This window comes from Protopterus annectens, chromosome 3.part0 (assembly GCF_019279795.1).
Source record: "Protopterus annectens isolate FY-2018-M chromosome 3.part0, PAN1.0, whole genome shotgun sequence".
In the NCBI taxonomy this organism is placed as follows: Eukaryota; Metazoa; Chordata; order Ceratodontiformes; family Protopteridae; genus Protopterus; species Protopterus annectens.
The window spans coordinates 1,836,703,075-1,836,716,337 of NC_056731.1; positions in this window are offsets into that span (position 1 = coordinate 1,836,703,075).

Below are 13,263 nucleotides of genomic sequence, written 5' to 3' on the forward strand. Positions count from 1 at the left end.
GTGAAGGGCAAGGCACATTTAAAAATTATAATTTTTTATAATAATTTTTGATTGGAGGACATGTTGTTTCACTTTAGCTATCCCCATGTCTGATAATTGTATATTATCCCTAGTGAGAACAACTGTGATCATACCATAGATAATTTGAGGGGACCCCGTAAGGGATGCAGCATTTAGGAACTGCCTCTATCCATTAGTGGCATGAGGGGAAATCTTGGAGTACATTTTCTATTATCCATCCTTAGATCCAAGTTGCATCTGAATATGGATGGATGAGCTTTGCTTTATTTTTATGGATGGTCTGTTCTGGAACAGTGGTAGCCTCTGTGATATATATCCATCTCTCCACAACATTCAGTTTAGATACCTGGTCTGAGTATTTCTGATGCCATTTGACTTTCTGATGTTCAGTAGGTCCATCTGTATTATGTCGGAGGATGCTTTGTATGCCAGACTTGTCACTTCTCTGTAGGCTACTGAGTATAGTAATAAATCCTTGAGGTGGTCCATGCAAGACCTATTGTTTAGGACTTGTATCCTTTCAGTAAGGTATCTCTGAAGGTATTCCAATTGTTGCATGGGGCTGGACAGATACATGCCGAAGTGGGCATTATACAAAATGACTGACATAATGAGAGCTTTGTAAAGGGGGACAACAACATCTCTAGATCTAGTCACAATCAATTTGTTTATAAGCTGTGCAATATAGAAAGTCTTTCTTATTACTCTGGGCACATGTTGGTCAAAAGTTAGGTCACTGTACACACAAGTTCCCAAATGCCAAACAATTGGATCAGTTCTCAGAGGGCATTGTCATGATTTTGACACCAGTTATTATTTGGGACAAACCTTCCTGCATGATGGTTAAGTCATATGGGGATTCAATAACTTCTCCTAGCTTGCAGTCATCTCAAACTTAGCTGGCCAAAGCTCTTTGGTATTTCCTTTACTTTTGAGATGTATATGCCAAACAGAAAAAGTCCCAGCACCAAACCCTGAGGGACTCCATTGGTGACTGGTCTCTTCCCCTGTTTTGATCTCCTGCATCCTGTGAGCCAAGTTGTCAATGCAGCTGGTGATGTAAGTGTTTGCTCCTACATTATTCATCTTTTGTACTACACCTGAGTAGGGGATTGTGTCAAAAGGCTTGGCCAGGTCAAGGTAATGTGGTGTGAACTGTTTTACCTTCATCTATTGCTTTGGTAACAAGAGTAAAGCTTAAAATTTGCCCATGATTTTGAGCCTTTCACACTTTCCTCTGGGCTGTTCTCAAACACATTTTTAGGGCCATGCATACATGTATGCATTCCTTGATTCACCTCCCTAATTGTATTAAATTATATTCCTTGTATAATACAGCACACTTGTTAGACTTAAGTTAGAGCACATTTAAAATTTATTGTTTAAACATTTTTCCAGTAGGCACTGAAACAAAAATGCATTTAACCAATAATGACAAAACTGCCCTTTTCAGAACATTTCCATCATAAAGGTCTAACTTCCACACACAATTGCATTTTAAATTTATTGTTTGAACATTTTTCCAATAGGCAATGAAGCAAAATGCATGCACCAATAATGACAAAACTGCCCTATTCAGAACATTTCCATGATAACAGTCTACTTCTACACACAATATATAAATACAGAATCACAGTAGTGTAAGCCATGGGCATGTTGCACAGCTTCTTGAACTTATTTTCAATTGGGGGGGGGGGGCAAAAGGCCAAAAACCAGGGACACATTTTAAACATTGCTTGTATAATTATGGAAAGTTGCTTGCATAAAATGTTGTGTTACTACCATGCATTTCACTGCCAAGTCTTGAACGCAGAACCCTGTGCACTACAGTCAGAGCAACATATCACTAAGCTAAACCAGCAGTTTTGTGAAAGACAGGAAGACAAACTTAAATGGCTATCATATAATTTAGTGAATTCGGTTCTCACTTCTCACCATAGCTCTAAATGTCTTAGCACAAAAATACAGAACAAAGCCAATAATGGGGGAATACAGCCCCAACATAGGGACACATTTAAAATACTGACTTTATAACCTTAGAAAATTGCTAGAATAAAAGGTTTTGTTTTACCACTGAGGCATAAATGATGGTGGCTAGGGAGTTTAGGGTTTTTTTACCTGTACCCAAGGTACAGGGGTTAAGCCTGAATACCTCTAGCCACCGGAAGTATTCTGTTGGGGACACACACAGGTATTGGTGGATATATCACTTGTAGTGATACAGGTAGTCCAAGACAATGTGTCACATAATCACATATAAGTCAAATACTTGTCAGGGATCCAAAAAGAATGGGTGGATTAGCCAGTGGCTCACTGTCTCAAAGACAACACTCATTCCAGAGAAGCCATCTCCCAAAATTCAAGCACATGGACTTGACTGACATTTATCTATCATTCACTCAATGAAGGATCTAACACATCCACAGTGGAAAAATGTGCATCAGTTGATTTGAAGTCAACATTTTCGTATTACACCCTGGGTTTACTACTTCATTTTGAAACATGGGCTTTTATGCATTGAAATGAAAAAAAAGAAAGAAAGAAAAACATTTCACCTGATGGTGCTGCACTCATAAGTATGCATATTTTTGTACCATTAAGGTACTACCAGAATGGGTTAACCTTCTATGCACAAGTACATCTTTAACTACATTATGTACTTAATGATTTACAGAGTTAAACTGAATTTATTCTGTGTGAACAATTCTTCCTCAGTAATCAGGAGGCTGAAACAATTAGTGCAATACACTGCTAGTTATTACATTTTACTAGTTATCACCACATTTTACAATGTTTTATGCCTAAAATACATGTTTGCCTTATAGCTACCTGGCAAAGGGGATTTCCAGTTGAGAGGCAGAGGGTGTATGAAACTGATTAAAATATGAAAAGAATAGACACAACTCCTCCACCAGGAGAATATCAGTGCTGTTGGATAAATGTGTTGTGGCAGCCCACATAATAAGCTACCTAAACAAATGTATCAAGAGCACCTACAGTATAGTGCTGTCCTAATACAAACTCAGGAGTGGTCATACTACAGCCATTTCTGTGCTCATTTCTGTGGTAGTATCAATAACAGCAATAGTGAGCAAGATTCCTCTGTTGCAAACAGGCAGACAATGCTGTGTCCTCTGGATGAGGAATTATACAGCTCTAAACATCTTCTACAAGATCTTTTTATCTATGGTTGTACAGTAATCATTTGAAATGTTGAGACCTGCTACAGCAAGACTCAAAAATACGGAGACTTATTCTTCTTCTTTCGGCTTTTCCCGGTTAGGGGTCGCCACAGTGGATCATCTGTCCGCTCATGATTGGCAGTGGAGTTTTACGGTGTCGAGTTGCCAGCCTGGCGCCCAACCTTCCACAGAAGGCACACACATGCACACACTCACACCTAGGGCGAATTTAGAGTGTCCAATCCACCTACTACATGTCTTTGGGATGCGGGAGGAAACTGGAGCACCCGGAGGAAACCCACGCGACCACAGGGAGGACATGCAGACTCCGCACAGAAGGCAGCCCAGCTGGAATTGAACCGGAGAACCTCTTGCTGTGAAAATACAGAGACTGAATGGCTGAAAAAGAGGACTTACATATACTAAGTCAGACATGGCCATTTCTCAGGATATTACCTACTATGAGTTATAATGATCTCAGAGTTGGTATCTATAGCTTTGGGGGGTACCTGCACCCATGAAAAAAAAACAGAAGATTAAAGGAGATCAATGTTCGAGATTTGCTCTTCTGAGTTTTCATTTTTGTTGGTCTGCTGGTACTCCACACACACACACACACACACACACACACACACACACACACACACACACACACACACACACACCTTACCCATTCTGTAAATAGTACATCTCCTAGTAAATCCCAACTGCCAGTCCAGACTCCGTCCTCTGATTTTCACCCAGGCAGCTTCCAAAATTAAATCTGCAGCAGCTAAATCTATTCCCACTTGCATTCAAAGCCAGCAGCAGCTAAATCGATTCCCGCTCGCATTCAGAACCAACCAGCAGCAGCTAAATAAAACATTCAGCATTAATCTGTTCCCGCTCACATTCAAAACCAGCTGGAAACCCAGAAATACATGCGCCGAGCTGATGTCATCGTGCACGCGATTATGTCAGCTGCTAAAGCTAAAAAATAAAGAACGGGACAGTTGGAAGGTGATCTGCAAAAGTGGGGGGACCCCCCCCTCGCTCTATGGTTCCAGCACCCATGTCTATACATGTAATCAGTTTTGAGGAGTCTCATACCACCTTAAGAACAAGAAATATACCATCTTGGTATGTACTGATTTTTATACAGCATGAAGCATTTTTTTTCTTTTCCTGTCCAACTGATCCAATGCATTTTGTGGCCAGTCTATCAACCCAAAATTGTGAGTTAGAACAGGAAAAGTAAATTGGTTTATAGTTTTGACTTTGTTCCTAGATGTCAGGGTTGTTTTCAGTATTAATTTTAGTCTTCTGAAATTTCCTTATTGAGTTTTCTTCACATTCATTCGTGTTTTTTTGTCTATACTTCATCAGTTCCCAAATATTTATTTATACACTCCCTCCTGCTCAATTCCTTTATATGACATTTATATCCCATACTGATATTTTCTTAGTGGTGCAGCTTTCCTGCTTTAAATGTTGCTTTTGCACATTTATCAAGTCCAAATCCCATTCTTATATCATCTGAGAAAGTTTTGACCACTTCCAGTTATGCTTTCAGCTCTTCATCTGATGAATTATACAGTTTTAAATAATCTACTAAAAGATGAGAAATGTTTACATTTTGTTGTTGTCTGGAAGCCAAATTGTAACCATAACCTAATCTGTTAAGTAGGCAGCTTAATAGGTTAAGGGCAAGAAAAAAGAGCAATAGTGACAAAGAATCACCCTGGAAAATCCCCCTTTGAATTTTATCCCTGGACTAATAATTTGTCCTTTATCATAGCTTAGCTGCAAAGTGGCTTTCTAGTGTTTCATGGTCACTGTAATGTAATTGAACAGTGTAGGGTGTATCTTATATATTTGTACGTACTCCTTTATCCATGAATATGAGATGCTATCATCTATGCATTCCATACTTAGATTCTTCCCCTTTTTTACACTTCTCCATTATGACTTTATTTACAACAAATGTACTGCGGTGGTGGTGCTGCGGTAGCGTTGTTGCCTCACAGTTAGACGTTGCCTGTTCGATTCTCAGTTAGAGCATCTTCTGTGTGTCGACATGCGTAAAAGGGTATTCCTTCGTTGAAGGTTGTGCGTTAGGCCCGGCAAGCCAGCACGTAAAAATCAACTGCCAATCATTAGCAGACCAGAGTTCCGCTGTGGCGACCCCTAACTGGGAAAAGCCGAAAGACACAAACATCCTTTGTTCCATATGACTTTTTTGTTATGCTTCTTTTTCGGTGGTGTTTCTATTCCTTTTGCATTGTTTTCCAATTCTCTCTAAAACTTTTTTGGGTTATTAATGAATTGCTTATTTTGTACTTTCCATTTATATTTATCTGCATATCTTCTATGTTTTTCTGCCTGTGCTGATATCTATAGTTTATTATTTGCAAAAGTGTACAATAGATCCTAGTCTGTTCTAATGCTATGCATTGCTTTTATCATGTCTATCTTGATAAGTATTTTCATTCATCTGTTCCCTCATCTATACTCTTCTAACAATGACACTACTTGTCTTAATTGCATTCCATTATGGCATTTGATTTCTTCCCTTCCGTTCCCTTATTGCCGTGTATTTTTGTGGTAAGACTTTATTTGTTACTAATTTAGCTGCACAGTAATATATCCTACTTACTTCTGTTATATCACATGAAATTCTGTCAATGGTCTTGATTACTGTGTTCATTTGTTTTATTAGCCTTCTAACATTTTGGGTCTTATTGATTTCTGTAATCTATTTATTTCATCGATCTTAATATGTCGAGCCATCTCTATTAAATTAAGCCACTCTTCCCTTAGATAATTTTCTTCTAAACTGAGGGCACATTCTTTATTCTCCGTTTCTTGTGGACATTCTGCAGAAAGTTCCAGAGCATCTTCTTGTGACATATTCTTTTCAACTGCATTCTACATCATCCATTGCACTTTCATATGGGAACTCACTGGCCTATTACTCCACACCATTGACCATGTCACAGTTGCCACTGTTTCCTGCTCCTTCCCTTGCTGTGCAACTCCAGCTGAACTTCTGCACTATATCTTTATGTGGTAACTAATCAGATTCTTCCTTATCTACCTGTTTCTCCTTAATTGGAGGACTCATTGTTCCATCATGCTGTGACATTATCAGAGTTTGATTTTCTACACTAAATACTTGACTTCACAGGTAATCCAAAACATCATTTTCTATTTCTTTAACTTCTCCATTACTAATCCTCTTTTCTACTTCCCTCCTTTGTTTTCTTTCTTTTTTTTTTTTTGTATTGTAAAATTTTCCATATCTGGATGTCTTTGCCTGTATTTCTCTTCAAATATTTTCAATGCTGCATTTTTGTATTGATTAGTTTTGCTTTTTCCTTTGCATAGATACTGCACCTCACTAAAGCTCCCTTTCTTTCCCATCTCCATATTTCTTCTTCAGATATTTCCCACTCCACTTGTTTCTCCTTACTTTGGGGACTCAGTGTTCCATCAAGCTGTGGCATAACCTGTATTAGACATTCTACACTAAATCCTTCACTTTGCAGGTATTCCATAATTTCAGCTACTTGTTTAAATCCCACTTTACTAATCTTTTGTTGTATGTTCCCACTTTGTGAGCTTATTTTTTATATTGTGAAATGTTCCATATCTGGGTGCCTTTGCCTGTATTTCTCTTCAAATGTCTTTGGATCTACTTTTTTGTATTGATTAATTTGTCTTTCTCCTTTGCATAAATACCGTACCATATCAGGTCTCTCTTTTTTCCCCATGTCCATGTTTCTTTTTTTATACCTTTTAAAAATGTCCAGGTTTTGGTCTTTTTATTTTCACATTTCCTCGGTTGCTTCTTTTTATAAATTTCCCAAAGATTCTTGATCTACTTAATGTTTTTTCATAAATCTGTTGTCTTAATGAACACAAATTTGCATTTGAAGTTTCTGACAATTTTTCTTGTGCAAGTATATTTTCTTTCCTCTAGTTTCTCTCTTAGTCTTTTTGAATAACTTCTGTATGGAAATTCTGGTCTTCTTCTACAATAGCAACAATACATAATTTCTTTCTTAACCTCAATAGTCCACGCTATCATCTTTATAGCTCTTTTTTGGCCCATCAGTTTTTTTGGATTACTACTTCCTTCTACAACAGGGGGCCATCCTCCCCCTGAGTGTGGCCTAGCTCCCCTCTAAGAATGTTTCCATGTTTTGAGGATTCTTCACTGTCATTTTTTTCCAGACCTGACACCAATGCACCTACCAGGATTGGATACTTTTTTATCCTGCCATTTCTGTACCTAGCTGTCTTTTTAATTTTTAACCTAATTCTGTGAATGATGTATGCTATATAAAACACAATCTGTATATCAGTGTCATCTTGGTGAGATTTTGTAAAAAAAGGGTTCACCTGGTGTAGGTATTCACCAAGACCAGAGGATGAATTAAATTCCAGCAATACTAATCTCTTTGGCCTGCAGATTTTATATCTCCATTCAAATATGTAAAGCAAAGCAGGAAAATAAAGACTGTGCTTTCACTTTATTCACTTGCTAATTAATATAATAAATGTGTGCCCTTTCTCATTAAAGACTTCTTTTTATAGTACAGTGTAAAACAATACTTAAATGATACTCTTTAATATAAAAAAAAATGAAAAAGCTGAGTCTGACATGTATTATTTAAAACACTAAATTGCATTAAAATAAAGCGATTTAATGTAATCTTACATAAGCTTCCCAGTGCCATGAAGGTGCATGACATCATAGCCATGTGATGTTTCTTCTACATGAGGTCAAAGGTGAAATTCCTTCAGTATCAGTTGGCCAAAGAACATAACATTTATCACTGCCTTAGAAAGAAAACCATTGCCACAGCAGTTTCTAAGTGCATGCAAACAATGTCTCCCTTCTTTTGGGAGAGTTCTTCCTTCTTCAAGTTGCTGCAACTATGGAGTTGATATCAATAAGTTTTCATCCACATTAGATTGTGGTGGGAATTGTCTCCCTTCAAAATCACTTGAAGTTAACTTTTTCACACTTCTTTGTTTCAGGCATTATTTTCCATCATATCCGATGCTCATGGTTTTGTAGTTCACTGATCAATAGTAGAACCAATGTGACACAAGCTTTTAATTTCAGCTCTAGTTTTGGCTTAAGGTTTGGCTCTGATGAGTTTCACATCTCCCCAGAAAATGCCTTGATCTGCCAGCTATGTTATATAGAATATTAATAATCATTTTGTGAAAATTTTGAACCATTTACAAATAAGATGTATATTAGTGTACGCTTTACATTCAAAGTATTACTTTCTGTGGAAACATTCATAAGATTAGGGTAATGATTAGATGAATACTCCTTTATATGAGAACTTAAAACAAACTAAACTGGATAGATGAATGGCAACAAGATTAAATTCCAAATGAAAAATACAGCATCCATTTCATAAAGGAGAAAAAGCATAAAACATGAAGTCATTTAGAGTAATTTTGTTGAGAGAAGAATCACATCACTATATTGTGTGCAAAAACAATCATAGATATACATTTCAGTCATTTATCAAGTAAAAACATCTTACTCTCATATAAAAATGATGTTAAGCAAATTCTAAATCATTATAGTCTCTTTTAATGGTCCCATTGCTGAGAGGGTTAAAACCCTTACTGCATCCCAGATGAAGTGTGTGGGAAGAATGGGGGTCATCACCATAGCTCTCAACCTTCCATCACCAAAATGAGGAACACTCGCCTCCATAATGTGGAACAAATGGGCAAAATGTGGAACACATACTGATGACTTACTAACAACTTCAACTAGGAAGGAAGGGATGGATGGTAAAATACTTGTTTGCACGTATAGAAGATCCTTTAATATAATGAATTAATTAAATTAATGTCAATTTACCATGGATTTCACCTAAACATAACACTGAATGTGTATGTGTAACCCTTTCAATGTGGAACTTTGAGGTATGGTCATCACCTAGTGCCAGCTCACCCATCATGCAGGGAGGGAGACAGCCTATGCTCACTGGAGTAGTTATTATTTGAGCCTGGTGAGCTCCACATGCAAAAATGGGGACCGACTTAGGATGCTGCATATGGATGGAAACACTTATGCATATCCTGAGGGCAGCAATTGTGGCACAGGCAAGGCTGCAACAAGGCTATGGGCATTAGGACACACTCCCTGCAAGTAGTATGATGTAGTACCAGTGCCCTTTATCTCCTCATTGGCACTACACATGGTTTGGGTTGAGCATAGGGAGACTAAGATAAATCTGGTCAATGCAGTGAACAAGGACAGGGCTGGTGGCAACTGACAGTCAGCTGTAGGGAGGAAAGAAGTACAAACATATTTATAGATTCTCTGTCTTTGTATGAATATTGCAGGGTTTACACAGAGCTGGCATGGTGAAGACTGCATGATCAAATAAATAATTATTTTTAATATGGGGAGTTGGCATAATGGGTAAGGTGTTTGCCTCACAAATGCAAGGTACAGGTTTGATTCTCACCTTTGGGAAAACTGGTTAAACTTAAAATGACCTGCACAGGCAGCTAGCCTAGTAATTACCTATGAACCTATATTAAGCCAACTTAGGGTTAAACAACATTACCTACACACAGGAGTGATTTATTGCTGCTATGCAATGCAGTTAAAAATAAAAAATGGCTTTTTAATAACAACATTACTTCTCCAAATGTCTTATTTCAGTATTGTTTTTCTGCATCTTATGTGACTATGGCTTTTGCTAGTGTACTATGTATGCACTGGGGATGTATATGTTGATGCTTGCCAGTATACTAGGTAGAATGAGTTTGTGTCTTTTGTTTTGGAGGGAGGGACTCAGGAGTGTATATGCATCTTATTGTTGACTTCATGACATTTGCAGACTCCTGACATCCCAGCTCTTTTACATGTTTTTATACTCACACACACAGACACATAAACACACACACACACACACACACACATATATATATATATATATATATATATATATATATATATATATATATATATATATATATATATACTTAGATAGATAGATAAACATATTGGGATTTACTTTGTTTTCTTTTTTATGATTGTATTATCGTGTTGCCTTTGGGGAAGGTGTAAAGGTGTAAGTTTGTCTTCCACACTTTTGATAATTACATTTGTTTTATCTACTTAGTGGAGTGTAGAATATGGCTGCTGTAGCTATTTATTTTTATAGTTACAGCTGCCTGGACTCACTTCCATGGGTAATGCTGGATTTACAATGAGCATGCTGTTTGTTCTGTTCGGTCAGTGCATGTTAAATTTGTCTTCATTATAAAATTAGTTTTACCCCTCTGTTACTTGTTTTACTTGTTTCCTCTTAAGTAATTTCAAGTTTTGGAAAGTCATCTGCTGTCTATAATACTCACCAGAATTCTCTAACTATTTTGAAAAATAATTATTCGTATAAATCTATGAAGTTATTATACCATGTCTTTTGGATTTCTCCTGCTGTTTAGAGAGTGGTTTCTTCCTGTCTTTTTTGAAGTCATGCCATGTCTACTATACAATCTCTTTGGGCTTTCTCTTGATGTTGACAATCTTTTTTTTCTTCCATTAATGATTAAGGTTTTTTTTTATTGCAACATTAAGTCATTTGTAAGTTCCCAGATGGTTCATAAACATGAATTTTCTTCCCACTGTGAGGTTTGTTTTATTATAGTCCTGTTTTTTTTTTTCTTTGTTTTTTTCCCCCCACTAAGTTTACTCTGAGAAGAATCTAAGAGTTCTTTACTTCTGTTTTCTTCCTGTTTTATCTACATAACAAGAAGTTATGTACTCACCATAACGTTCGATGTATGTAGTACATCTCGCCTCACATTCTTACCCTTGGGTACGGAGCCAAATTTCGGCTCTGACTCGGCCATATTTTAGCTCAAAGTCTTTCAAATGGCTGGGCTAAGATGGTATCCCATGCTGCACTGCTCTCTATCCCCAGATCTAGTTTGCTGCGAGCACCAGCACTCACTCTCCATGCATAACAACACCTAAGGAAGGAAGAACAAACCAAGAATGAAGGGAACTCTGAAACCAGGCCTAACCTCTAGATCCTCCAAGATGGGGGAAGGTGAGGGGGTAAGTAAGAATGTGAAGCGAGATGGACTACATACATCAAATGTTATGGTGAGTACATAACTTCTTGATGTTATGTAGTCCAATCTCGCCTACATTCTTACCCGTGGGACAGCTTCCCCAGCACCTAAATCCTGGGAGGCTCAGTGGAAAATACTCCTGAGCACGTGGAACCAAAGGAAGACCTGCCTCTAGATACCACATCTAACTTGTAATGAGTAACAAAGGTGTGAGGAGATGCCCAAGTAGCCGCAGCACAAATATCACCCATAGACAATCTGACCTGAAAAGCTGTAGACGTAGATACAGACCGGGTAGAGTGAGCCTTCACTCGAAACGGTAAATCTCTTCCCCCTGAAGAATAAATAAAAGAAATACAACTGGAAATCCACCTAGACAGCATGAGCTTGGAAACAGGAGACCCAATTCTGTTTTCTGAAAATGAAACAAACAACTGATCAGATTTTCTGAGGTCCTTTGTTCTGTGCAAATAAAATCGTAATTGTCTGTGCACATCCAACTGATGAAATTTGAATTCTGCCTTGTTCGAGAACTGAGGAAAAAACACTGATAATTCAATGGATTGGTTAAGGTTACTAACTGACACTACTTTGGGAAGAAAGGAAGGATTTGGTCTGAGAGAAACCTTGTCTTTATGAAAAATCAGATAAGGTGGTTTAATTGATAAAGCTTGAAGCACCGAAACACGTCTGGCTGACGTGATGGCTACCAAAACGACAGTCTTCCAAGTTAAGAATTTTAAATCACAAGTGTCTGCAGGCTCAAAGGGGGGTGAAGTAAGATCCTGTAGAACAAAGTTTAAGTCCCAAGGCATAACAGGTTCAGAGACAGGAGGACGAAGCAACAAAGTGCCTTCCAGGAAAGCCTTGCAGAGTCTATGTGCCATTAGACTAGGTTCATCTGCAACATGAAAGGTAGAAATCGTCGCCAACTGGACTTTAATGGTTGTGGCAGCTGATCCCTGGTTGAAAAGCATAGAAAGGAACTCCAGTACTGATGAGATTGGAGCTGTGTAAGGGTCAATCTGTTTGGCATGTGCCCAGATGGAAAATCTCTTCCATTTGCTGTAATAAATCTTCATGGTCGAAGGCTTATGAGAGGAAGATAGAATATGAACCACATCTGGCGAAAAATGGTGAAGCCTAACTAATGACATAAGTGGAGTAGCCAAGCTGTCAACCAGAGGGTCCAAAGAGAGGGATGGAGCTGCCCTGACATGTGAGTCAGTAGGTCTGGTTGTGGGTCCAGAATCCAAGGAGCGTCCATGAGATAGGGATGGAGAAAGGGGAACCAAATTTAACGAGGCTAGTGTGGAGCAATCAGAATCATTTTGCTTCCCAAGGAGTGCGCTTTCGGAATAACCTTTGACAGCAAAGGAACCGGAGGGAAGGCATATAGTAGACCGGAGGGCCAGTCGTGGACTAGAGCATCCCTGGGTGACTCCCCCTGAGGGGGGATAAGGGTGAAGTAGCTGCTGCATTTGGTATTGAGGGAGCTGGCAAAAAGGTCACAGCAAGGCTGACCCCACCTGCGGAAAATCTGCTCCACAACTTGACAGTTCAGGGACCACTCATGAGGCATTAGAATAGCTCTGCTTAGCCTGTCTGCGATCACACTGGACTTATCAGGAATGTGCGTTGCTACCAGAAAATATTGGGAAGACACCGCCCACTGCCACACACGCATGGCCTCTCTGCAAAGGGGATACGACTTGGTTCCTCCCTGTTTGTTCAGATACCATAACACCGACATATTGTCTGAGTGGATTGCAATAGTCCCGAGAGGAAGAAAGCTCTGAAGTGCTTGCAACGCTAGTAGCACTGCTCTCATCTCCAGGACATTGATATGCAGATGCATCTCGTGCTCTTGCCACATGCCTTGGACTGTCCTGCCTAGATAATGCCCCCCCACCCCATCTGGGAGCCATCCGTGGTCACCGTGGCAACCGGA